Consider the following 24,967-nt stretch of genomic DNA (forward strand, 5'->3'; position numbering starts at 1 on the left):
GGAAAAAATTATTAACGATGATAGGAATGCACATGTTGTATCTTCAAGAATACAAAATTCGGTGACAACCAACAAAAAGTTCTCCGTTAAGGGTGCACTTAATGTATTTGTAGCTAATAACAGCGAACTTTATTCGCAGAACAGCTTTTGCGTCTTCTTCGAGTCACCCTGGCAACTAACACATTTCTCCCTACGTGAGAACAGTTCCTTGATACAGTCACTGTAGAATGTTAAGCAGAGACACCACTTGACCTCTGCTTGCGCCGCTTAATCACTATGAAAGTGAAGTCCTCGAAGGTGTTCTTTAAGTTCTGGAAACTGTTAAAAATCGGGTGGGACTAAGCCCTGACTGTATAAATGATGATCGCTGACAGTGAACGCAAGACGACGAATTGTTACAGATGTCGTGTGTGAACTGGCACTATAATGTCGAGGGACGAGGTGCTTCATGTGTGGACGAAGTCTTTCAATTTAGAACTCCATTAAAGAAAGCTGTTTTTCACCCAGCGACGTACTTGCGTTGCACACTGCCATGTTTTTCACAATCGTTATCGTTACTAAGTCCATAAGATTTGTGAGATACTTAAACAATGGTTCTTGCTAGGGAATCTGAATATCGTTGGGGAATAAGACTCCAATTTCGTAACCACTGTTCTACATTGCTTGTCGGAATAATGTGATAACGGACTTAATACACAAAAACCGTCGATTCATTGCTTCAGGCACATTTTAGATTAGAAACCAGTACGTATTTAGATTTTCATGCCATCAACACCAGCGGAATTTCGTTGCTTTGTGTCACGAAAGGTCCTTGTGGCACGAGCATGGTAGACAGCCATGTGATGGGGTTGGGTTGATTTGCCTCGAGCGATTTAGGGAAATCACGGAGAACCTAAATTAGGATGGCCGGACGCGGGATTGAACCGTCGTCCACCCGAATGCGAGTCCAGTGTGCTAACTGTGGTGTCACCGCCAGACACCACACTTGCTAGGTGGTAGCTTAAATCGGCCGCGGTCCATTAGTACATGTTGGACCCGCGTGTCGCCACCGTCAGTACTTGCAGACCTAGCGCCACCACATGGCAGGTCTAGAGAGGCGGACTAGCACTCGCCCCAGTTGTACGACGACATTGCTAGCGACTACACTGACGAAGCATCGCTCATTAGCCGAGCAGATAGTTAGAATAGCCTTCAGCTAAGTCCATGGCTACGACCTAGCAAGGCGCCATTAGCCTTACAGTGATTGTAATTAACCGTATCTGGAGATACTCATTTGTATCGTCAATAGCGATGTACCACAAGGATGAATTAAAGTTAAGTATTCAAGGAGCTGCATATTTTTCTCTATAGCATTCATCAAGTATAGTGTTCCAGAACTCACGCCAGCCGGCGTGTGTGTACGCGTGCCTATCGGTAACCTCACCCTGTGTCTAGACTCTTGTCTAGACACAACACTAACCACTGCGTCACAGTGATAGGGAGGAGGTGATTTATATAGCATGCGTAAATGAATCAAACACTTACTGTATGCTGCCATATCTCACCACAAATTTTTGTAACTACACGATTCGTAGACATTTCGGATATAGATTTTTCGGGGGTTCCCTAAATGCATCATGTCTGATGCCGAAATGGTTTCTTTGAAAAAGATACGGCTGATTTCGTTTCACAGCCTTCATCTATCGGAGAGACTCTAATGACCTAGATGTTTACGGAACATCAAATACGAAATCCTCCTCCTTTTACTCTACGGGCTCGTTCACGAAGTTTGACCTCCAACAGAAGTCATATCAACCTAGGTTGCACTTTCACAATATCGTACCACAAATGCATTCTTGAATTTACTGTCGGTATCACGAACTATGGAAACTCTAACGCTTCCTACACCAGTTTTTAGCAGCCGCTACTGTGGAGTAAGGTGGACATTGGACCGTTTGTGTCGAGTGAATCAGTTATTGAGAGAGGAAGGTCAAATAAGTATACAATTACTTAGCTGTAAAAATCGTCCCTCAGTGAAGTATGCTCTTCAGGAATGAAATGCGTTTTACACATTTGATCCACAACTTCGGAACCAGCACCTGCTTATTACATACAGGGTGTAACAGAATGACGTTTTAAAAATATGGGAGTTTTAGAGGATGAAATTTTAAAACTACTGATAACAGGAACCTACAGCCGGAAATGTGACATAAAGTTTCTACAGCCACTACTGGGTTGTTGAAAAACCGCACACCACCTGTACGAGATGTTACCAGGTGACATTCTCAGTGAACAACTGGGCTGGAATTCTTGGAGATCACCGTATTGAATTACACATCTTACCGGATCGTTTGAATGTTGCTCGGTATTTGAAATTTATGGAGAATTCATTGTCTGGACTTCTGAAGGACGTTCCGTTGCAGCTGCGCACTAGTCTCTGGTTTCGGAACGATGGTGCTCCAGCGCACATTGATCGTCGGGCCAGGGATATCTCACAGACAACTTCAGGCAGAGAGTAATATTTGGAAGGGTTGCCAAATCCCCTAGCCTGTTCTCTCCCTTAACCCCACCCCTCATGACTGTTGCCTCTGAGGTTATGTAAAGTCCTTTTTGTTCTCAATGCCAGGAGGAACAGTACCTGAGCTTACTGACGGCATCATTATAGCCTTTGATACCATCAGGGGGAAGCGCGGAATCTTACAGGGGGTCAGACAAAACATGGTTCGTCGTTGCACGTTATGTAACGAAGGTGACTGCCATAACACTGAAGGTAGTGAAGCCACATTATGTAACGAAATTGATGATCGTAACATAGAACATTTCCACTAAGTAGTGAAGTCACAGGTTCAGTTTTCAATATATAGTTGTGATCTGCTGTCAATAAAATTTGTTCTGATCGCAGTAATCAGGTGTTTTCTTTAGCCTATCGAATTCATAGAAAGTGCATAGTTCTTTAAGATCTTTATTCCATATTAGGTTCCTTATGTGAGAGAGTTCAAAATTTCATCCGCTAGAGTCTCCAAAATTTTTAAAACGCCATTCTTTTACACTCTGTATAGTGTTCAGATCTAATCCGTTTATTACTGATGCTTATTTTCATTGCTTAAAACATACGCACTCATTTCTCCTGTGAATCAGTGTCAATATCTAGTAATATAGTTAGTGTTATTGCACAACCTTGGCCAAGATTAGTTTGAATTGGGGCGAAAGGTAAGAACATGACACGTAATATTGACTCTGACATATCATAGAGGATAGACTGAAGAAGGGCAAACCTGCGTGAATAGCATTTGTAGATTTAGAGAAAGCTTTTGATATAGTTGACTAGACTACACACACTGAAATTCTGAAGGTATCTGGGATTTAATATAGGGAGAAAAAGTTTATTACCAGCTTGCACAGAAATCAGCCTGCAGTTCTGAGAGTCGAAGCACATCAAAGGACTGCAATAGTTCAGAAGGAAGTGGGACAGGTTTGTAGCTTCCCTAATGTTATTAAATGTGTAAACTGAGCAAATAGTAAAGGAAAATAAGGAGAAATTTCGAAAGGGAATTGAAGGGTTGCCGACTGCATTGTAATTCTGTCAGTGACAGTAAAGGACCTGGAAGATCAGTTGAACGGAATGGGTAGTGTACTGAAAAGAGGTTATAACACGAACAGCAACAAAAGTAAAGCGAGGGAAAGGAAATGTATTCGAATTACATGAGGCTATGCTGATTGAATTATTTAGGAAACGAGACGTTAAAAGCAGTAGGTAAATTCTGGAATTTGGTAAGCAGAGTAAGTGACGACGGCCGAAGTGGACAGATTGTAAACTACACACGGGGAATAGAAAGAGAAGCGTTTCTGAAAATATTTTTTAACGGGGAATATAAATTTAAATGTTATGTGGTCATTTCTAAAAGGAGCAGTCTGCACTGTAGTGAAACGTGGACTATAAAGAGTTCGGAAAGAAGAGAACAGAACCTTTTGATATATTGTGCCAGAGAGGAATCCTGTACAGGGTGATTATACTTAAACTTTCAATACTTGAGCCAACGTAGGTAGAAAACTATTTACCGCATAGGTGCCCTACTTCATAGGAATAATGTTCAGACTGTGGGCTGGAGGTTTTGTGTTGTTGGTAGTGTCAGCGCCGATACTGGTACGGCGTCTTAAGGTTGAAACACAAGCACAACTGTGCATTACACTTTCAGGCAGTCTGGGTCTGGACAAGGTGAGCAGGACTTTGCCAATAAAGCAACAGTTCCGCTGCCCTTCGCGAGTATCGACGCATTAAAGGAATACCAAGAGATCCTCGTCCCGCACCGGTGCTGAGCAAAGTGTTTGGAATTTCGAATTAACTGGTGATTTGGGAATTGCTCCTGGGAGACGTCGACGGCCAATTGCGCCACAAATTGTTAGAGAAGCTACTGTTTCCATGGATCGGAATGCTGGACACAATGTGTACTGTTGAAGCAGTGCACGAGCTGTGTCATGAGAGCTAAACATTCCAGAGTGTACCGTTCGAAAAGTGCTGAGAACAGTTATCAAATGGCATCTCTAGCGCGATTCCAAGCGGATGTGGATGCAGATGGTCATCACATTGAGCAACGTTTGTCGCCTGGAACGCAAACACTGTAAGCAATCAACAACTTGTAGAAATTAAATTATGTTTCTTTCAATGATTTACTCGTTATTTCCCTTCCGCTGGTCCTTACAAATGTTTCCACAAAGTTTCATTGTCCTACTATAACACTATACTGCATCACGTGTTATATCAGCCTACAGTGTATTACCAATTATGGTATTACGATGCAGTTAATGTTACCCTCTGGGAGGTTCAAAATGGTTCAAATGGCTCTGAGCACTATGGGACTTAACATCTGAGGTCATCAGTCCCCTAGAACTTAGAACTACTTACACCTAACTAATCTAAGGACATCACACACATCCATGCCCGAGGCAGGATTCGAACCTGCAACCGTAGCAGTCGCGTGGTTCCAGACTGAAGGGCCTACAACCGCTTGGCCACTGCGGCCGGCTCCTCTGGGAGGATTTCAGTAAATAGACCGTGAGTTACCTTCTGGATTTGGCTTATCGAACCTGAATTTAGTGCTACAGAAGAAACCAGAAAGCTAAAGATTGATATTTGGGAAATGTTTTAACTAACCAAGTTTGCTTAAATGAATAACAATGGTCGCCACCATAATTAGGCACAGTAATGTGAAACATTACTTTTATATAATCTGTATAGAGTTATGATGAAGGAAAGCTACTATTACTTCTTTCTCAAAGAAGTGCAGTGAACTCTACTATAATCGGATAAGTGGTGCAGTGATGCTAACAGCAAATTCTCATAGAAACAGTTAACAGCTTATTTCTTCTCAATAGTAATTACTTTGTTGTATATGAATTACGTGATCACCAAAAGTTATGAAAGTCAATATTAAACCAGAAATGGACATGGACTTAGTCCTATTTCAACAGTAACTTTTTAAATAGTACAAATATAATTAAAAGTCACTTGCAATAGGATTTTTACACTCATTAAGAAGTAATATTGTTTCTATTTTTTATGGATAAGGGCAATTACAATAACTTTATCTTCAATAAGCACAATTGTTGGAGGGGGCCTCTCAAACTGACTTTCCAATTTGCATCACACAAAGTACACAAAACTCAAATTTTACTTCAATTGCAATTAATATATTCATTATTCAAGTAGGTTTATTCATTATGAGCAATTCCAAACTGGGGACCTTTAAACTGTCCATTACTATAAAGCAAACTAAACACACTTTTCTGAGACAATTTGTAAGATGCAAATTTTGGTATTATTCTTTCATTAATTTCACTCACCTTGCATGGTTTTTAAAACAGTTAATGCCGGCAATTTTCTCTATATAATTTTAAGTAAGACTTCAAGTGCATTTACACTCTAACTAACTTCAAGACAACGTGCTGTCTTATTGCCACTAGTAAAACCAGTAATTTTCACTGATAGAATTTAATGCAGTTAATCTTTAAAGCACAAACACTTTGAGATAAAGCAAATCAATCACTATGGAGGTTTTCATACATACAGCACTTACTTCCTCTCTTAACTTCAATTGAAACCACAGTATCTCTAGATATTTTTTTGCATTCAGAACTATGCAAATAAACAAATATTCATTTTCATCAGTTTTTAACACACAAGATTCTCAGATGTCAGTATTTATGTGGAGTGGATCCTAAGAGGTATCATGAGAGGAACCAAATAAAGGATCTGACCCAAGTTCCACATAATTTGCCTGATTATTGCAAATTAAACAACACTTAAATGTACTGGTTCATACTTTGACATAAATCTGACCCCTTAGATTTGTTGAAGTGACGGCGCAATATTGGTGGCGAGTACATGGTGGCTACCTGGTCTTTCCTCTGGATGTAATTGGCTCTATTATCTTCTTCTTGGCGACGATACTTCTAACATTAGAGCCTTTTCCATTAATAGTGCACCAATATATAGCCGAGCACACATCCGAGGCCTATCCATATTAATCCAGGTACTGGATACTACCCTCGGCACTTGGGCTGCTCACTCACTTGCTGCTCAGACCAGACTGTTCAGTAGCTAGCTGCCGACTGACTGTGTGCTCTCACACTTGGCGCCCAGACTGAGCGCCACTTCTACCTTTTCCTAGCGCGCCAACTCACTTCCGTTGTAGATGGGAAGTATTGTTGCTTTTCATTTTATACAATGCAAATCCCTAGGTATGGACCAGCTTATACATAGTTGCAAGCAAACATATGTAATAAAATCCCAACTTTTTAACACATTAATAAGCCAAAATAAAATAACCATAATTAAATACTACTTTTCTCCAATTAATACAAAAAATTGAAATGGTAAAGAGAAAAAATTTTACACAAATTTCCGCTTCATTACAATAGGCCATAGACATTACATAGTAAAAAATACATACTTGACATTAAACAGAATTAATTAAAACAAAATATTTTCCGTATCATTTATGGTGTTACACTAAAATTTTCGTTTTCCTTGGGTTCCCTCTCAAGTAGCGAAAGTTTAATTGTAACCATCCTGTATGTTGAATGGGTCGACCGGATAAATCTACATCTACGTGATTACTCTGCTATTCACAGTAAAGTGCCTGGCAGAGGGTTCAATGAACCACCTTCAAGCCGTCTCTCTACCGTTCCACTCTCCAACGCCATACGGGAAAAACGAGCACTTAAATTTATCTATGTAAGCCCTGATTTCTCTTATTTTATCGTGATGATCATTTCTCCTTATGTAGATGGGTGGCAACAAAATGTTTTCGCAATCGGAGGAGAAAACTGGTGACTGAAATTTCATGAGAAGACCCCGTCGCAACGAAAAACGCCTTTGTTTTAATGATTACCACTCCAATTCACGTGTCATGTCTGTGACACTATCTCCCCTATTCAGCGATAATACAAAACGAGCTGCCCTTCTTTGTACTTTTTCGATGTCATCCGTCAGTCCCACCTGATGCGGATCCCACACTGCACAGCAATACTCCAGAATAGGGCGGACAAGCGTGGTGTAAGCAGTCTCTTTAGTAGGCCTGTTGCACCTTCTAAGAGTTCTGCCAATGAATCGCAGTCTTTTGTGTGCTCTACCCACAATATTATCTATGTGATCGTTCCAATTCAGGTTTTTTGTAATTGTAATACCTAAGAATTTAGTTGAATTTACAGCCTTCAGATTTATGTGACTTGTCGCGTAATCGAAATTTAGCTGATTTCTTTTAGTACTCATCTGAATAACTTCACAATTTTCCTTATTCAGGGTCAATTGCCACTTTTCGCTCCATGTAGATATCTTATCTAAATCATTTTGCAAGTCGTTTTGATCATCTGATGACTTTACAAGACGATAAATGACAGCATCATCTGCAAACAATCTAAGAGAGCTACTCAGATTGTCTCCTATGTCGTTAATATAGATCAGGAACAACAGATATTACTTTTGTTTTACTCGAAGACTTTCTGTCTATTACGACGAACTGTGACCGTTCTGACAGGAAATCACGAATCCAGTCGCAACACTGAGGTTATATTCGATAGTCATGCAGTTTGGTTAGAAGACCCTTGTGAGGAACGGTATCGTAAGCCTTATGGAAATCTGAAAATACGGAATGAATTTGACATCCCCTGTCGATAGCATTCATTGCTTTCTGAATATATAGAGTTAGTTGCGTTGCACAAGAACGACATTTTCTGAATCCGTGCTGACTATGTGTCAATAAATCGTTTTCTTCGAAGTACTTCATAATGTTGGAATACAGTATATGTTCTAAAACCCTGCTGCAAATCGACGTTAGTGATATAGGCCTGTAATTCAGCGGATTACTCCTACTTCCCTTTTTGGGTATTGGTGTGACTCGAGCAATTTTCCAGTATTGGGTACGGATCTTTCTGTGAGCGAGCGGTTGTATATAATTGCTAAATGTGGAGGTACTGAATGGATTTCAGGAGAAAAGAAATTTATGGCACAACTTGACCAAAAGAAGGGACTGAGCATCAAGGAATTCTTTAGCTGGTAATGGAGGGGAGGTTTGTGAGCAAAACTTGTCGAGGTGGCCAGTAAAGCGTGATTACAGCAAGAATGTTCAAATTGAATTTGATTCTAGTAGTTACGCAGAAACGAAGAGTCTTACATGGAATAGAATGGCGTGTAGAGGTGCATCAAACCTATCGTCGAACAGAAGACGATAACAGCATCATCATCGACATCGAGTATATGACAACTCTGAAAAGGCTTATTTTATCGTTGATATTGTCTTAAGAGGACTTTAGAAGCCGAAAACCAGGACACAAAACAAATAAACCGTAGCAGAGCATCTACAGTTGCACATCTCACCATAAAACTGAAGACCGACTGAGATGTGTAGCGCAGAAGTACCCTGATGATGTGTATTCGCGAAATTGCTGGCAGTAGAATGGGCTGCTAATTCGGCTGCGTGCTGGCTGTATTCAGACGTCTGCAGCCCCAGACTGGGCCGGGGCGTCGCCTTCGCCCCTCCGGGTTGTCATGTAAGCGCTGCTGTCAACAGACTTCCTGCCGCCCGCTACACCGTGCGTGCTCCCTGGCACACGCAATACCCTCACCCAGAATGAATTGTTATGGCCGCGTAAATAATGAGGAAAAATAGCCATGTCTGCCTTGTCATGCGCCTTTCTGCTTTTCTTCACTATCTTACTTTTCTGAAAAGTTATTCTTGCCGTATATGTAATTACTGCTAATGGCTGAACTCATTTTCCCTAATGCCTACCAGATTATCGTCAGATTCACTGAGCATCCGGTTTGCTTCATTTTGCTAAGAGTCTTTTCAGTTATAATAACCCTTATTCTCTCCTAAATATAAATTAGATCTGTCAAGCAAATTGTATTTAAATTACAGTACAGTTACATGTGTGAAACAATATTTATTTAAACAGTTCTTTACTTGATTCTAATGGTAAAGAAATGGATTGGGAAGGAACAGCTTCCAAACAGTATGAAGACATAATCAGTGTTCGTGATATAAAAATGACAAATTAATCATACCACCTTATAGTATGATAATTAGTTTGAGTAACGGAACGGAAAAAGTATTCATTAACCCGCTATACTACCGTACAGTGAACACAATGTAACCATGACCAGTTTGAGTAGAACAAAGAGATGTAAAGAGGAAACTACCTAATGAGCTCAAAGGATAGGGCTATAATGATATACCGTAATCACAAATATTTTTCGGGATCTTATGGTATATTCTTTAGAAAGCAAAGGTAAATAAAGTAACCGAGGATTTTGCACTGTAGCTTTTCCGTAACACTGCTTTCGCGATTTTTCAGCAAAGATCAGTAGACACTTATTAATTATTGAAAATTGTAACGTGCTTTGCCTGTATTGCAGCCAAATATCTCTTCACAAAATGTTCTGCAGATCTAGCAGAAAATATCGAAGTTTCTGTTTCAATAATATGCGTTTTCTCGCCGATCACAGGCCGGACTTTGGATAAATACAAGAAAATGTTGTAATTTGTCAAGAAAATCTCTGAAGTACTCCCGCACACCACTGGACGGTAGTTAATAATGGGAACCAATCATTTTCCTGATCATCATGCAGTAGTTTGCGACTCTGCTGGTTTCAGATTATTGACCCATTTCGCTAGCCTAAGTAACTAGATCAAAGTTGCGGAGGCAACTGCTATGTCTCTAGTCACACAGTTCATATTCTGATGATGAAAATAGTTCACCACCCACTGAATGCCATATCTGTTTGATATCGACACCTCACTGTGGTTATTTACAAGATTTCATTTTCTCAGTTGCAGCTCACGAAGTTATTTAAATGATTTCGCTAAGAAAGAAAGAAAGGGCGCATATAGTTTTGAAAGTCTCTCTAGAAAGTACACCGCCAATGTACTGAAACCAGGTTAACTGAAGCAGTAGAAGCCATTGCTTCGGACAAGGATTGTGTAAAAAACACCTTTTTCCTTTACAATATTTGGCCATTTTTAGCTATATGCAACACCACAGCATCAAATACACAAGACAGTGAGCAGAAGATGGGTGCTACAGATCGTCGTCGAAATAAAAAGCAACAGTACAGTTGAAATTCTAAAATAGAACTGATATAGCGTGCGAAGAGTGTATTACATTGACTTGAATTGTTATGAAAGTAAAATAAGATTTCTAGGTATGGGAATGGGCTGGGTCATCTAAAGGCATCGCGAACCACCAAGAAGAGACTTTTGGGTGCTGAATGAATCCTGTTAAATAAACATGTTCTTGACGGTGTTACCGCGCGTTGTAACCGCACGGTCTCAAGCGTCTTGCCACGGTCCGGGCGGCTGTCCCGCCGGAGGTTCGAGTCCTCCGTCGGGCATGTGTGTGTGTGTTGTCCTTAGCGTAAGTTAGTTTAAGTTAGGTTAAGTAGTGTGTAGTTTTAGGGACCGATGACCTCAGCAGTTTGGTCCCTTAAGACTTCACACACATTTGAATATTTTGACGGTGTTAACTATTTAATAAAATATTTGATATACGTCGAAATCTTGTTCAATTTTCGGTAGTGTTACGCTACTACAAACCAGTATCCGTAACTTCGGACCAGTCAAGGCAGAAGTCTGACAACGCATTCCACTGCCAAAAAGTGAAAAGGTGCTGAACGTTGGATGACGGAAGTCTGGGCTCAGCACTCAAGCGCGCCGGTTCCCACACGTTTAGTCTTGCCGCTGTTATCGAGGCTGGAAGTATGTGAACGCAACACCGTACAAAGGCCAGGCCGCCACAGTGGTGACCTGGATTACAACATACCTGGCGCTTTGCTTCTTCTGTGGTCTGCGAAATCTAAGGCCATAATTAGGCCTATCACCCACTACGGCCATGCTGTACCGTTCGTCGACCGCAGCTTGTCCTTAGAAGTACTCCACGCCAGTCGTCGATCCGTTGTGGGTCATCCAGTCTCGACTACTAGTAGACGCTCCCTCCACTAGCCACTGGTTTATTGACTGCTCTTAGTCTTGATGCTGCCGAGGGCTAAACTGGTGTCTTCCAGATGGGACCTACACCTGACTGACTTTAACCCTCTCCAGCACGCCACCTGATGTCCACAGTTCCCAGTCCATGGCTGAGAGCGCGCCATTCCTGACCTAGTACGGCTGGCTGTTAGCATTCGACGGTTCCGAGCTTTTTCTGCCGGCGAGCTGCTGGCGCTGCTTTACCTGCAAGATCACTGATACAAACGCCTGAGACTGCTGGCGTCTGTTCACAGCCAGCACACCACCAGTGTTGTGCTGATGTGGGCTTGGCCGCCTGAAGGAATTGCAGTCCACCAAGATGACGCCTTTGGGTGCAGTGAAAATTTCACTCTGCAGTAGAGTACATGCTAATATGAAACTTCCTGCCAGATTAAAATTGTCTGCAAACCGAGACTCAACCTCGGGACCTTTGCCTTTCGCGAGCAAGTGCTCTACCGACAGAGCTACCCAAGCACGGTTCACGACCCGTACTCACAGCTTTACTTCCGCCAACGCTTCTTCTCCTGCCTTCCAAATTTCACAGATGTTCTCCTGCGAAAGAAAGGATGTAAAGCTGTGGGGACCGGCTCTGAGTTTAGCTTGGGTCAGTCAGTTGAGCACTTGCCCACGAAAGGCAAGGGTCCCAAGTTCAAAGCTCAGTCTGGAATACAATTTTAATCTGCCAAGAAGTTTCAGAACTACTGTTATTCTGTTATTCTGCTCTTTCCATATCAAGTTTTTATTCGAGATTATGTCACAACTTCGGAACCCTGTTGTCAGTCTCACCGTCTACATGAATCGACAATGGCCGAGAAGCTTTTTCTGTTTGCTCACTGCTCTGTCTACCATCTTGCAACATCATAGCGACCTACTACGACGCATATAACACTGGGACCATCCTAAGCCAGCACTGTCTGACGTCGAGCAACATAATGGTCTGCCATATGGCATCATCAGTGCAGCGGAATGAGTGAATAAGAGCTATCTTATCAGGTTGTGAATCCTTCACGTATCGTACAATATCAGGCAGATTGGACTGGTGGAATCATTTGAAAGTGAAGTTTGTGAAAGTTAGTGAGGGTGAGAATGAGTTCAGGGGACATACGAAGGAAGGTAAAGCTGGAGTCTGTCCAGTTAGAGGTACTCAGTGTAGTTTATTTGGTCATAGTATGTACTGTATGGAGTCATTTGCAACGCAATGGCTGTGTGTGGTTAATGGTCAGGGAGATAGGTTGAGTTGTTAGGGTTAAGTCGTTCTGTTGATCGTATTTTGTTTTTCCTATTGTTTGTTGTTGAATGTCGTATGAAGGATTTATAACGTCTGAGTCAAAGGCACAGGTGGTTACCACCCAGGAAGTGGTCCAGTCTTTAATAGACCAGGTAATTAAACTGTGAGTAGATAATACAGACTTGCATAAGCAGTTACACTACTGGCCATTAAAATTACTACATTACGAAGATGACGTGCTACAGACGTGAAATGCTGTGATATGCAAATGATTAGCTTTTCAAAGCATTCACAAAAGGTTGGCGCCGGTGGCGACACCTACAACGTGCTGACATGAGGAAAGTTTCCAACGGATTTCTCATACACAAACAGCAGTTGACCGGCGTTGCCTGGTGAAACGTTGTTGCGATGCCTGGTGTAAGGAGGAGAAATACCTATCATCACGTTTCCGACTTTGATAAAGGTCGGATTGTAGCCTATCGCGATTGCGGTTTGTTGTATCGCGACATCGCTGCTCGCGTTGGTCGAGATCCAGTGACTGTTAACAGAATATGGAATCGGTAATACGGAACGCCGTGCTGGATCACAACGGCCTCGTATCACTAGCAGTCGAGATGACAGGCATCTTATCGGCATGGCTGTAACGGATCGCGCAGCCACGTATCGATCCCTGAGTCAACAGATAGGGACGTTTGCAAGACAACAACCATCTGCACGAACAGTTCGACGACGTTTGCAGCAGCATGGACTATCAGCTCGGAGACCATGGCTGCGGTTACCCTTGACGCTGCGACACAGACTGGAGCGCCTACGATGGTGTACTCAACGACGAACCTGGGTGCACGAATGGCAAAACGTCATTTTTTCGGATGAATCCAGGTTCTGTTTACAGCATCATGATGGTCGCATCCCTGTTTGGTGACATCGCGGTGAACGCACATTGGAAGCGTGTATTCGTCATCGCCATATTGGCGTATCACCCGGCCTGATGGTATGGGGTGCCATTGGTTACACGTCTCGGTCACCTCTTGTTCGCACTGACGGCACTTTGAACAGTGGACGTTACATTTCAGATGTGTTACGACCCGTGGCTCTACCCTTCATTCGATCCCTGCGAAACCCTTTATTTCAACAGGATAATGCAGTACTGCATGTTGCAGATCCTGTACGGGCCTTTCTGGATACAGAAAATGTTCGACTGCTGCCCTGGCCAGCACATTCTTCAGATCTCTCACCAACTGAAAACGCCTGGTCAATGGTGGCCGAGCAACTGGCTCGTCACAATACGCCAGCCACTACTCTTGATGAACTGTAGTATTGTGTTGGAACTGCATGGGCAGCTGTACCTGTACACGCCATCTAAGCTCTGTTTGACTCAATGCCCAGGCGTATCAAGGCCGTTATTACGGCCAGAGTTGGTTGTTCTGGGTACTGATTTCTCAGGATCTATTCACCCAAATTGCGTGGAAATGTAATCACATGTCAGTTCTAGTATAATATATTTGTCCAATGAATACCCGTTTATCATGTGCATTTCTTCTTGGTGTAGCAAATTTAATGGCCACTAGTGTAGATGCTGTGCACAAGACAGAGCTTCATTCAGTTTGTCTGTTGCTACCCTAAATGCAACTACTTTGTTTTGTCAAGACAGGAGAGGATATATTGAGGTTTGTGTATAACCTTTCGACAGCGAAAGTCTGGGGCATTTAGAAAGCTGAAAAGTTGTTACAAATGGCCATGTTAAGTTTGATTGGGGATGCGACAAATTATGTAAAGTAACAAGAGGACCTGAAATATGCTCAAACGTTTGATTTCCTCAGAAGAGGTCTAGTAAGGCGATATAGGAGACAAAATAGCTATAGATGTGGATAGTTAAATGAGGCATCACAGACGTAGAATGAATGTATTGAAGGTTTCGTGGTTAGGATGTGGAAATTTGTTAGTTCCTACATACCAGTTTATGTATTCTGGCTGAAGATGATGTTGAGAGAACCTAAGAACGTGGAAGCCTTCAGTGTAACTCCATTTCATGAGAATATAATGTATTAATAAGGGAATTAGTAGCAGTGGAGAAGTTACGGTTAGAATATGAGTGCATCTTTAAACTTACCAGCAACCTCCACAGTGGCACAACACAGGATCACAACTGCTACTTAATCGCGTGAGTACCATAAGCCATATTGAGCGCACCATCACGCTCAGCTGATGATGGAGGATTTCACTGATCAACTATTACTTCATGATATAATTGAGGGGAGTACTTGTCCATGGAGTGCATCTGTGGTAATAGTGCTAAGAAAGGTTTAAACAAAATGAAGAAGTATTGATTTTGCTGTGACTACAAATTTGTCAACAGTTGCATGATAATGGATGTGTATCCAGCACCGAATATAACAGACACCTTGACAAATTTAGACAGCGCAGGTATTTCTCCACTATTACGTAGCTGTCATCAACTGGAAGTAGTATCGGGACCGAACAAAAACTGCATTTGTGGTTCCTTGGGGTCAAAACCAGTATCAGTGACTGTTGTTTAGGTTGAAAAATATATCAGCCTTGTTGCAATAGTTGTTGGATGAAGTTTTGAGGGGACTGATGTCACAATTGATGTTTGTGTATCTAAACAATATTATTGTGTTAGCAATGGATGTGTGAGAGCATACAGATCGATTGAGGGAGCGTTTTCAGAAATTTTGCGCAGTATACCTAACTCTTAGCATAGATAAGCGTCGTTTCCTACTACGAGAAGTGAATTACTTGGGACATGTAATTAGATAAAACGGAGTCAGAACGGATTCAAGACTGGTGATCACTGTAGAAAGTTTACAAAAACTGCAAGGAATCGCAGTGGTTTTTAGGGATAACAAATTACTATCGGAAATATGTCCCTGGATTTGTTGGAAGAGCACAACCTCTCATTCACGTATTAAAGAAAGTAGTGAAGTTTTACTGGACACGGGAGCGCAAAATTTCATTTGAAAAGTTGAAGGAATTGCTGACAACTAGTCCAGTACTGGTCTTTCCAGATTTTGAGAAAGAATTAATATTATTGTGAGACACTAGCAGTCATTCAGTAGGTTTTGTTTTAAGTCAAGAGACAGGTTTTAACACCTGATCACCTGCATGTCATGGCAACTGAACAAAGCAGAGAGGAATTATTGTACTGCAGAAAAGGACATGCTAATCCATTACATGTGGTGTGAAATACTTCTGCTGCTAGTTGTATAGAAACAACATTAATGTAATAACGGATCACACAGCACTGAAGCGACAATTAGGATTAAAGGAACTGTTCGGTAGAGTTTCACTTTTGGTGCAGAAATCCAGTGAGTATGATTTCACAGTAGTTCACAAACCTGGTAAGAAAAGTGGTACTGTGGATGGCCTCAGTAGGAAGATTGGTTTGATACAGGCAGAAGGTTCTAGTACTGTAGAGTGGCAAAACGTGCTAGCAGCTTTTATGGCTTGCAAACTATTTGTAATGCAACCACAAATGTCTCATACACAATCGTGTATTATGTAAGACGACAAAACTTGGGCTGTGCATTGTTGTTCCTGTCACACAGCAAGATAAACTGTTGAAACAAGTACGTTCTCATATGTAATCTGGTCATAGAGCGCACAGAACCAGGCAATGAAGAGTAATCAAACAATGCTGGTCGTGTACACATGGACAAATGTATAGCTGTATGTTGAAAACAGTGTGACATGTTCACAGCAGGCAGAAAAAGCCATCAACTTGTTCCACTGCGGATGTTACGGGAAGCCAATAAAAATACCGAATTGATGAGAATGGACATTTTTGGCGCCGGCTGTGGCCGCTGAGCGGTTCTAGGCGCTTCAGTCTGGAACCGCGCGACCGCTACGATCGCAGGTTCGAATCCTGCCTCGGGCATGGATGTGTGCGATGTCCTTAGGCTAGTTAGGTTTAAGTAGTTCTAATTTCTAGGGGACTGATGACCTCAGGTGTTAAGTCTCATAGTGCTCAGACCAATTTGAACCATTTTGACATTTTTGGCCTTTTAGCCAGACATAAGAAGAAAGCCGATATGTTCTGACAATTGCAGGACATTTCTGGCAGTGTGTAGGGATGTTTGCCATCCTTCATCAGCAAGCCGACATTCAATGCACAATAATGGGTTACCGAAATAATCATCATGGACCAGAGCATTAACTTTTTGGCGGAAGTGATGAAGTAGTTGTGATATTTGTTGCATATTCGCAAAATGAGAACAAGTCCTTTATTTCGTAGCCTCAGGCAACAACTAAGCGTTTACATTGACTAGTAAGGAAAATGCTATGCTGCTATCTAAACAGCTATGACTAAGGTTGGGATACTCTCAAATCTGATAAATCTGATGAATGTAAATCTGATAAATGTAAATCTCACGAAATGAGACACCAGCCGCCACATGAGGGGGTGTACGTCGAAAACTGCATTCACCATCTGAGGTAACCATACCTAAAGCCGTCGACAGACGGCCCATGCATCCGAACGTTGAGCGTGTCAAGTTTCTGACGTCATAGCGTCGAATAACACGTTCTGGGGTCTTTCCGAACGTGCAGAGCAATATCTGGCATGTCAGATATTATGAGCGTGCGTCTGAGCGTTGACCAATGAGATGGCACAACGCCAACTACGTCACACGCACGCCGTCTCCATTCAGTACAGAGTTGTGAGGCGCCATATTGGCATTCATTTCAAGAGTATATGTATACATGCCATTTTTGAGCACCAGCAAATTGAGAATCATTGGAAAACCCGTTGTTAACTGTGTGATTCGTTCCAATACAATAATGAGAAACATCATATTCGTGGCAAAAGAATTATTGTAACTTGCGCATTATGAGAGTAGGCTATTTGAAGACTGTAGATGCACCCAAAATGGCACAATTTGTTATGATTATATTGCAATTAGTAACATATCTACGATTAAGGTTTTCAGCAAGGGCTAATATACTATAATTAGATACAACGGATGCGTTACTGGTTAGGTGTAATGCGATGCGTCACTGACTTGTGTTGAGTTGTTTGTTGGGACGGTGGTTCGCGTCTTGACACTACCGAAATTTTTTTTCCTATCATTCCCGTTTTTATTAGGTTATGTAAATATAAGTTCATCTTTTCTTTGAGGGGTGACTTCGTTCGATTGACTTAATCAACTGGACAGCTTGCGATAGTTGTATAAAGCTATTTTGCTCCTTTTCCTTTTACGCTTCGCAATTCACATGTTGCAAAGATTCTGCTACTGGGAAGGAACAGTGATCAAGGAAGACTGACCTTGGGGTTTTACTAGAATGTACGAATGATGAAATAATGTTTATCTTATGCCGAGAAGTATTCCAAATTTGTACCGCACTATTTGTAATGGCACTTTTATAAGCCTGTGTCCTTATTGATTGGACATAGTACTTTCCTTTTCATGGACGATGGAGGAAATGTGCGTTTTAATAGAGCTAACGTGGGAATTTTACGTGCGCCCGTTGAGTAAACAGTGTGATTTACGAACGAGAAACATCCCGCAACTGCCGCTGGAGTGTGTTGCGATCGCGTATACCACGTTGGGGCCCACGTACCGTATGCACAAGTCGCATCGCTCCTGAGCGTTCAGCAGCACGTTGAATTTGGCACGCTCGACGTTAACGTTCGACAGCACGGTCCGTGCTCCGACGGCTTAAGGTAGGGAAAAATGGAGAGCCTGTGCGAAATTTCTCGAAAATGTTCAGAATTGGGGTGGAAACAAATGCAAGATGCCAATATAAACGCCCTTGAATGTCAACAGGCGTTAGAGCAGCACAGTAATAAGCTATTGGACTATTGTGTGTGACAGTGGGTAATGCTGACAAGCCCATATATCCCAAAGACGAAAATGAAGAAATTAATAACCTTGTCTCACAGCCCATATCCTGCTATTGAGATGACCTCACCAGAGAACATCTAACGGTTGATTCTGTAAATTCATCCTTAACCTCAGGTAGATAGTGAGACAACAGCTGATGAGAAGTAATGATAACACCATCAGCCATACATCTGCATTTATTTATTGAAATGCGACGAGTTCTGGATGTCCACTCCACTGTCATCAGACAACTACATTGACAAATAGTGGTCCTATAACCAATTACGCACAATGTCGTGATAGAGAAGAAAAATGGGCATTTGGTGATTAGTGCAACCCATCAACCGATTGGGTTGTACTGGTCAAATCATGCATGAACAAATCTGTGGAGGCAGATCTTTAATACCATTTACGGCATTATGAATCGCTGATTATAAGACCACATTCTGCCAGTACAGGGGTGGAGTGGATCACAGAAACCGGACACATTTAAACAAATAGATGCAGACACATAACTGGCAGTGTTACCATAACTTATTATATACCAAAATGCAGTTGACGAGACGCACAACACTCGTGTGTGTCAGATATGTGTATACATCATTTTAGGGGTGCACCCGATTCATCGCAACCAATATCAGCTGCACTTCCAATGAGGGTGTGTGTGAGTGGGGGGGGGGGGGGAGGGGATGGGAAGGGAGGAAGGAAACACTAGCCGCACCTGTAGAGGCTACACACACATTATCATATGTGATTAGATTGAAAAAGTAGTAGTATATTAAGATTTTTATGTTTTTTGAGTGTATTTATTGTGTCATTGTGTATTGCACAAATGGAAAAGAAAGTTATTACAGTATGTGGAGATAATAGTTACAGATGATAATGTGTAGAGGTAATAACCATTAACTGTTTTGGGGTGGTCGTATATATAGTGAACTCAGATTAATTCGTCATGTTTTTATGGTAATTCAGGGGTTCGTTGAGTTTAAAGGGGAAAGTCAAATGACGGAAACAGAGTTTTGTTTATTTTGGTGGGTGACGTAGTTTTGTGTGTTATTTATAGATAATAAACTTAGATCAACAAGAGAGACGTGATAGATTGCCTTTTTTATGAGGAGCTTTGTTTACTTATAATTTCGTGTATATGAATTTTGCTTAAGATTTTAATTTGAGGATCTTTTACTGTATTTCGAATGTTCATTTGTTGTGACTGATTGTAGGAGTTTGATTTTCCGTGGGTGATTATTTCTCTAATCCATGTTTGGAATGCTCAGAGGATTGCTTTTTAGAAACTCTGGTGTTCTGAGTGTTGGTATATTGTCCTATAGTGCAGTGATGGGAACATAGCTGATTGATGGTTTAATGCCTTTAAGCAGCTTTTGTGATGTTCAGCACTTGAGAATTTCTAAGTGATGGCTGGAGAGGCCAGTGATAATGTATGTAGGAGAGTGTGAATTGTAGTAATCGTGGCTAATAAATAGAATGGTGTATACGTTATTTGGGGTCAGTTGTGTTTTCTTTTTTGTGTATTTAGCTTGCAATATTGTTAATTTGTCTTTTTAGCGTATTGAATTGAGGAACTGATTTTTTTCTGGCAGTATACCTGAGAATATGTTTGTTATGTTGCAAATAATTATGTGTAGTGTTAGGACGGGCATATCGTGACCTACTCTGGTTTGGTGGAAGTAATGCATAGTGTAAAGTTTTATATAATGCGGTTCCAGGTGATCCAGACTGCACAGAGGGGGGTGAAGTAGAATTACTGCTTGGAAGAACACTAGTGGAAACATGCTAATGGTACATCCTTGCACCACAACCCTATTTCCAGAAAGCGGGATCACACTGTATACATTCATGCTGCAATCTGTTACGAGCAGGGGCGACCTAAGGGTACAGAACGGTTGGAGTTCCGAGACAGCGGCGTATTAATACGTAGTATGGCTGGCAATGTTTCGGAGCCAACTTTTAATCTCCTAGAAACCCTAACAGAGGCTCAGATTCTAAACATACCATATCCACTACTGTACTAGCCTGACAAAGCTTCAGGTATACTGCCTACCCAAAACCTGGCTTATTGAGCAGTACCTTGGTGCTGAACCTCCTTAACTGTTTGGACAAGATGCTACCAGCACAGTAGGGGCGCATTAGTGAGGTGCAAATGCTTTAGGATGTGCAACAATATCGAGAAAATAACACCGCAGAGAAGTGGCAATAGCGTTTCAGTTGAAAGTATCGTCTTGATTTTGGGTATCATCCGTGCAGCCTACGTCTATTTATGGTGGAAAACTTACCATCCTGCCGCACTCCCATGTACACCATATGTTGGCCGAGTGGGTCACCATCAGCAAATAAACAGTCATTAAGTGTACCAGTCAACGAACATTGGAAACTGGGCTATGTTACCACAAGAACAACTAAAACTAAAAGTGTACATAAATGTAAAAAAAGCGTGATATATTGTCAACGGATTTTCAGAAGTAAAGCCAGCCTGCAGTTCGGTGTATCAGATGATCTAAAGATGGGAGGAATGTCATGCCACTACCTTCCCTAACTAGCGTCCATATCTTGCGACCAGGCGGGTCAGAGATCGGCCGCCACATTCCGCTGCCAAAAGCAGGGAAAGTGCTGATCTGACATGATGGAAGTCTGCGCTTGGGCGCTGAAGCGAGTCGGTTACCACAGGTAACCCTGCCACTGCTGCTGGGGTTGGACCATTTTCAACGCGGCATGGTATGAAGCCCAGGCTACTGCTGTGGTTACTTGGGGAACACCATGCAATGTCTGGCACTACATTACTTCCATGGACCGCTCCTGGTAGCTGAGTGGTCAGCGAGAGGGAATGTGACACCTAACGGCCCGGGTTCGGTTCCCGGCTGAATCGAAGATTTTCTCCGCTCAGGGACTAGGTGTTGTGATGTCCTTGTCATCATCATTTCATCCCCATCGACACGCAAGTCACCGAAGTGGTGTCAACTTGAAAGACTTGCACCAGGTGAACGTTCTACCCGACGGGAAGCCCTAGCCACACGGCATTTCCATTTCCATTACTTTCATGGTCTATGTGACTAAAAATAATGACCTGTCACAACAGGGCCAAGCCGAGCAGCCACAAATACAGTGGCGGATACGTATGGGGCGAGCGGGGCGTCCCCCCCCCCCCCCCCGCGCCTCACATCGCGGAGCCGACCGCATTACCACCCGCGCCTCACATCGCGGAGCCGACCGCATTACCACCCGCGCCGCGCCGCCCCGCCAGTCAGCCCGCACGCTATTCGTTCGTTTCTTTCGTCAGTTGACTCGACTCAACCGAGTTATCGAGTAGTTGTACTTTCCTTTGTAGCACGCTCGTCCGCGTCATCGTATTTTATACGTTTCTGTCTGACACATAGATAACTAACACATACCTACGAGAAAAGTCGTGGCCATTCTAATGATCTCGATACGTTATTCTGTCTGGCATTTTTTCTAGAAAAGTCGCTAGTATTCTACTGTTTTCTTGTTCAGAGAACCTTCAATACGTAGCGTTATAAAAACGGACTATTCTCCGAATAGGAAGCTAGTTTACATTCAGAAGCAGAAATACTGAGACTGAAGAATGAATAAGTAAAACGTCCTAGCTGTAGCAAGTCCAAGTGTGAAGATTAGCCAAGAGTGAGAGTGATCAGTTGATTTTGAAAAGTATTAATAATAGTAATTCATAGTAGTTTCTCAGTAAAAATATTGTTACGAGTGTCGTAACAATATTTTTACTAATAACGTAACAATAGTTTCCCATACCTAACTGTTGCTACAGTAGAAAAAAGTTTTCCAACACTGCGGCGTACAAAGACATGGTTGAGGTCGGCAGTGAAGGAGGATCGACTTAATGGCTTAGCTCTGTTGAACACTCACCCTGACATTGACTGTCCTATTGACGATGTAATTAATCAATTTACCATGAAGAATAGATGCATATAATTCATAATTTAAGGAAGAGAACCACAATTGTAACTTTTTTATACCATAAGATGTCATTGTCTTTTATATATAATCATTTTAAATAAAACTGTTAAACTTTGCATGTGACTTGATTACTTTTTATTACAGTAAAAGTAGCTCAAAATATCTTTAGTGCCCCCACCTTGCAGTTTTTCTGCATCCGCCAGTGCATAAATACTGCCTACTCGGGCCATGCAGTAACTGTCATCGACCACAGCCAGCACTGAGAAGTAATCCACGCCAGTCACCGAAATGATGTGGGTCATGCAGCCTCAGCTATAAGGGGCCATCAAAAAGTTTCCGATTTAGGGCGTAGCAGCAGCATATATGCAACGAAGCACGACTCTGATGCAGGTGTATGAGCACCGACGTGTAGGCAACGGATTAGTGTGACATTCTTGTCTTTCAAGTGGGTGTGCGGTAAGTGTGAATTATGGCGAGGCTATACACACACCTAAACAGGATCAACGTGCTGATATTCTTTTCTTGACTGCCAAAGGACAAACATCGGTAGACACCCACTGGAGATAGAATAATGTGTATGGGGCAGCATGTAAGTCTAAAACCACCATTGTGGAATAGTGCACCAGCTTCCGTGGTGGCCGCGGTCCGACACAAGACACCAGCAGGTCTCAGACGCCAGCCTCATCCATTATGGACAGTTGGGAGATACTCAAGCACAGGCCCTGACACCATCCCCATCCATTACGGACTGTATAGAGACACTCCAGCGCATGCCCTGTAGTCCTGACCTCTCCCCATGTGATTGCAGAACCTTCGATCCCTAAAAACGCCCTATAAGGTTCGACGATTCCTGTCGGACGATGACATGCAGCAGGCAGTTACGGACTTCAGGACACAGTTTGTACCAAACGGTTATCTTCAAACAGGTGATTCGGTAGGATGATTGCCTCAATGATCTCGGCGATTTTGCCTAATTGGCCTAGCGATTTTGGACTGTACGGCCTTCAAACTGAAAGTTTCTGATCGCCCCGTATACTACTGGACGCTGTCTCTGTTAAACACAGGGTAATGGGCTGCACGTAGTTCCGATGCTGTCGGGAGCTGGACTGTTGTCTTCAGCCTGCGGGCTTATGACTGGCTGACTTCAACCTATTTCCTTGGTGCGCGGATCGTACCTGAAGGCGACTCGTTCGTGATCTACTGTCGACAGCTGGCGTTCGGCGTTTCCGCAACTTCGTTGAAGAGCCGCTGGTTCTGCTTCGGCAGCTCGCGTCCGTTCACAGCCAGCATGCAACAGGTGTTGCCTTTACGCAGGCGTGGCTGCCTGTAGGCGTCGCACTCTATCTTGACGTTGCCTTCGAGTGCTGTATGTGTTCTGCTAAGTAAACCTGTTACAATTTTCACTGCCAGTGTGATTCCACGACAGTTGAGAAGGTGGTTCTCTGTGCTCATTGCTGTGTCTACAATTCTGTAACGTCTTCGTGACCTGCTACGAGGTATGTAACATTCGGACCATTCTGACCCTGCTACAATAGTAAAATGCATATATATACATAGTCGAAACTGCCATTACTACATACAGGACAAAACTGTGCCCATCAATTGTCTTATCCATTGAATGTGACTATAAGCACAAAATCCTTTATTATGTAGTATGACAGCAGACTACATGTTGCCACGCACTGTGCCATGTACTGAGTAAATTCCGTTGTAGTTTTTAGAAGATGAGCATAAGTCCCAAAAGTGAAAATTCAGGAAATGAGCACAATGTACAACTAGCAGTCTACAACTCACAATTCGTCGGGTAAGCTCCCATTATAACAAAAAAACTTTTGTACTAAAACTGGAGTAATGGCGACCTTAAGAAACGTTCCCGTGTGATAAAAGATATCACTGCTCAAGTAACGTCAGAGCAAATGTCTTACCTCCACTGTCTTGAGAATGATACAAATTATGAAGAAGAGAAGATAAAATAATAAGACTCAGACCTTTCAGTGGATATGAAGCGCGATTGCAAGAACTCTCACTGCGAAGATAATAAAACACAGTGTGCAACAAAATTAAAGGATCACTTTCTAGAACCCCAGTAATTATTCCCTATATCGACGCGTAAGTTTGAAAATTGGCTCAGTGGTGTCTACAACCTTCCTCTGTAATAGTGCAAAAGCATGGCACCCTGTGACGTAAGTCCCGGGTTCAGCGACTGTGTTGACACATGCCACAGCTCAGAATTTCATGCGATATGTAACGTGGGTTAATGATGCCTCATTGGCACCAAATATCGCCACAGTTATATCCAACACCATAGTGGACGCGTCACATGGTGGGAAACCTCTTTTACCCACATTTAACCCCCCGCCTCTGCAGTGGAGAACAGAAAGGCCTCGTCCAGCACTGAACTAATGTGGTTTTCTTATGGGTCAATGAAATCACTCCAGCCCTTGGGGCGTTGATTCCCA

Source organism: Schistocerca cancellata, chromosome 4, assembly GCF_023864275.1.
Source record: "Schistocerca cancellata isolate TAMUIC-IGC-003103 chromosome 4, iqSchCanc2.1, whole genome shotgun sequence".
Taxonomy (NCBI): Eukaryota; Metazoa; Arthropoda; class Insecta; order Orthoptera; family Acrididae; genus Schistocerca; species Schistocerca cancellata.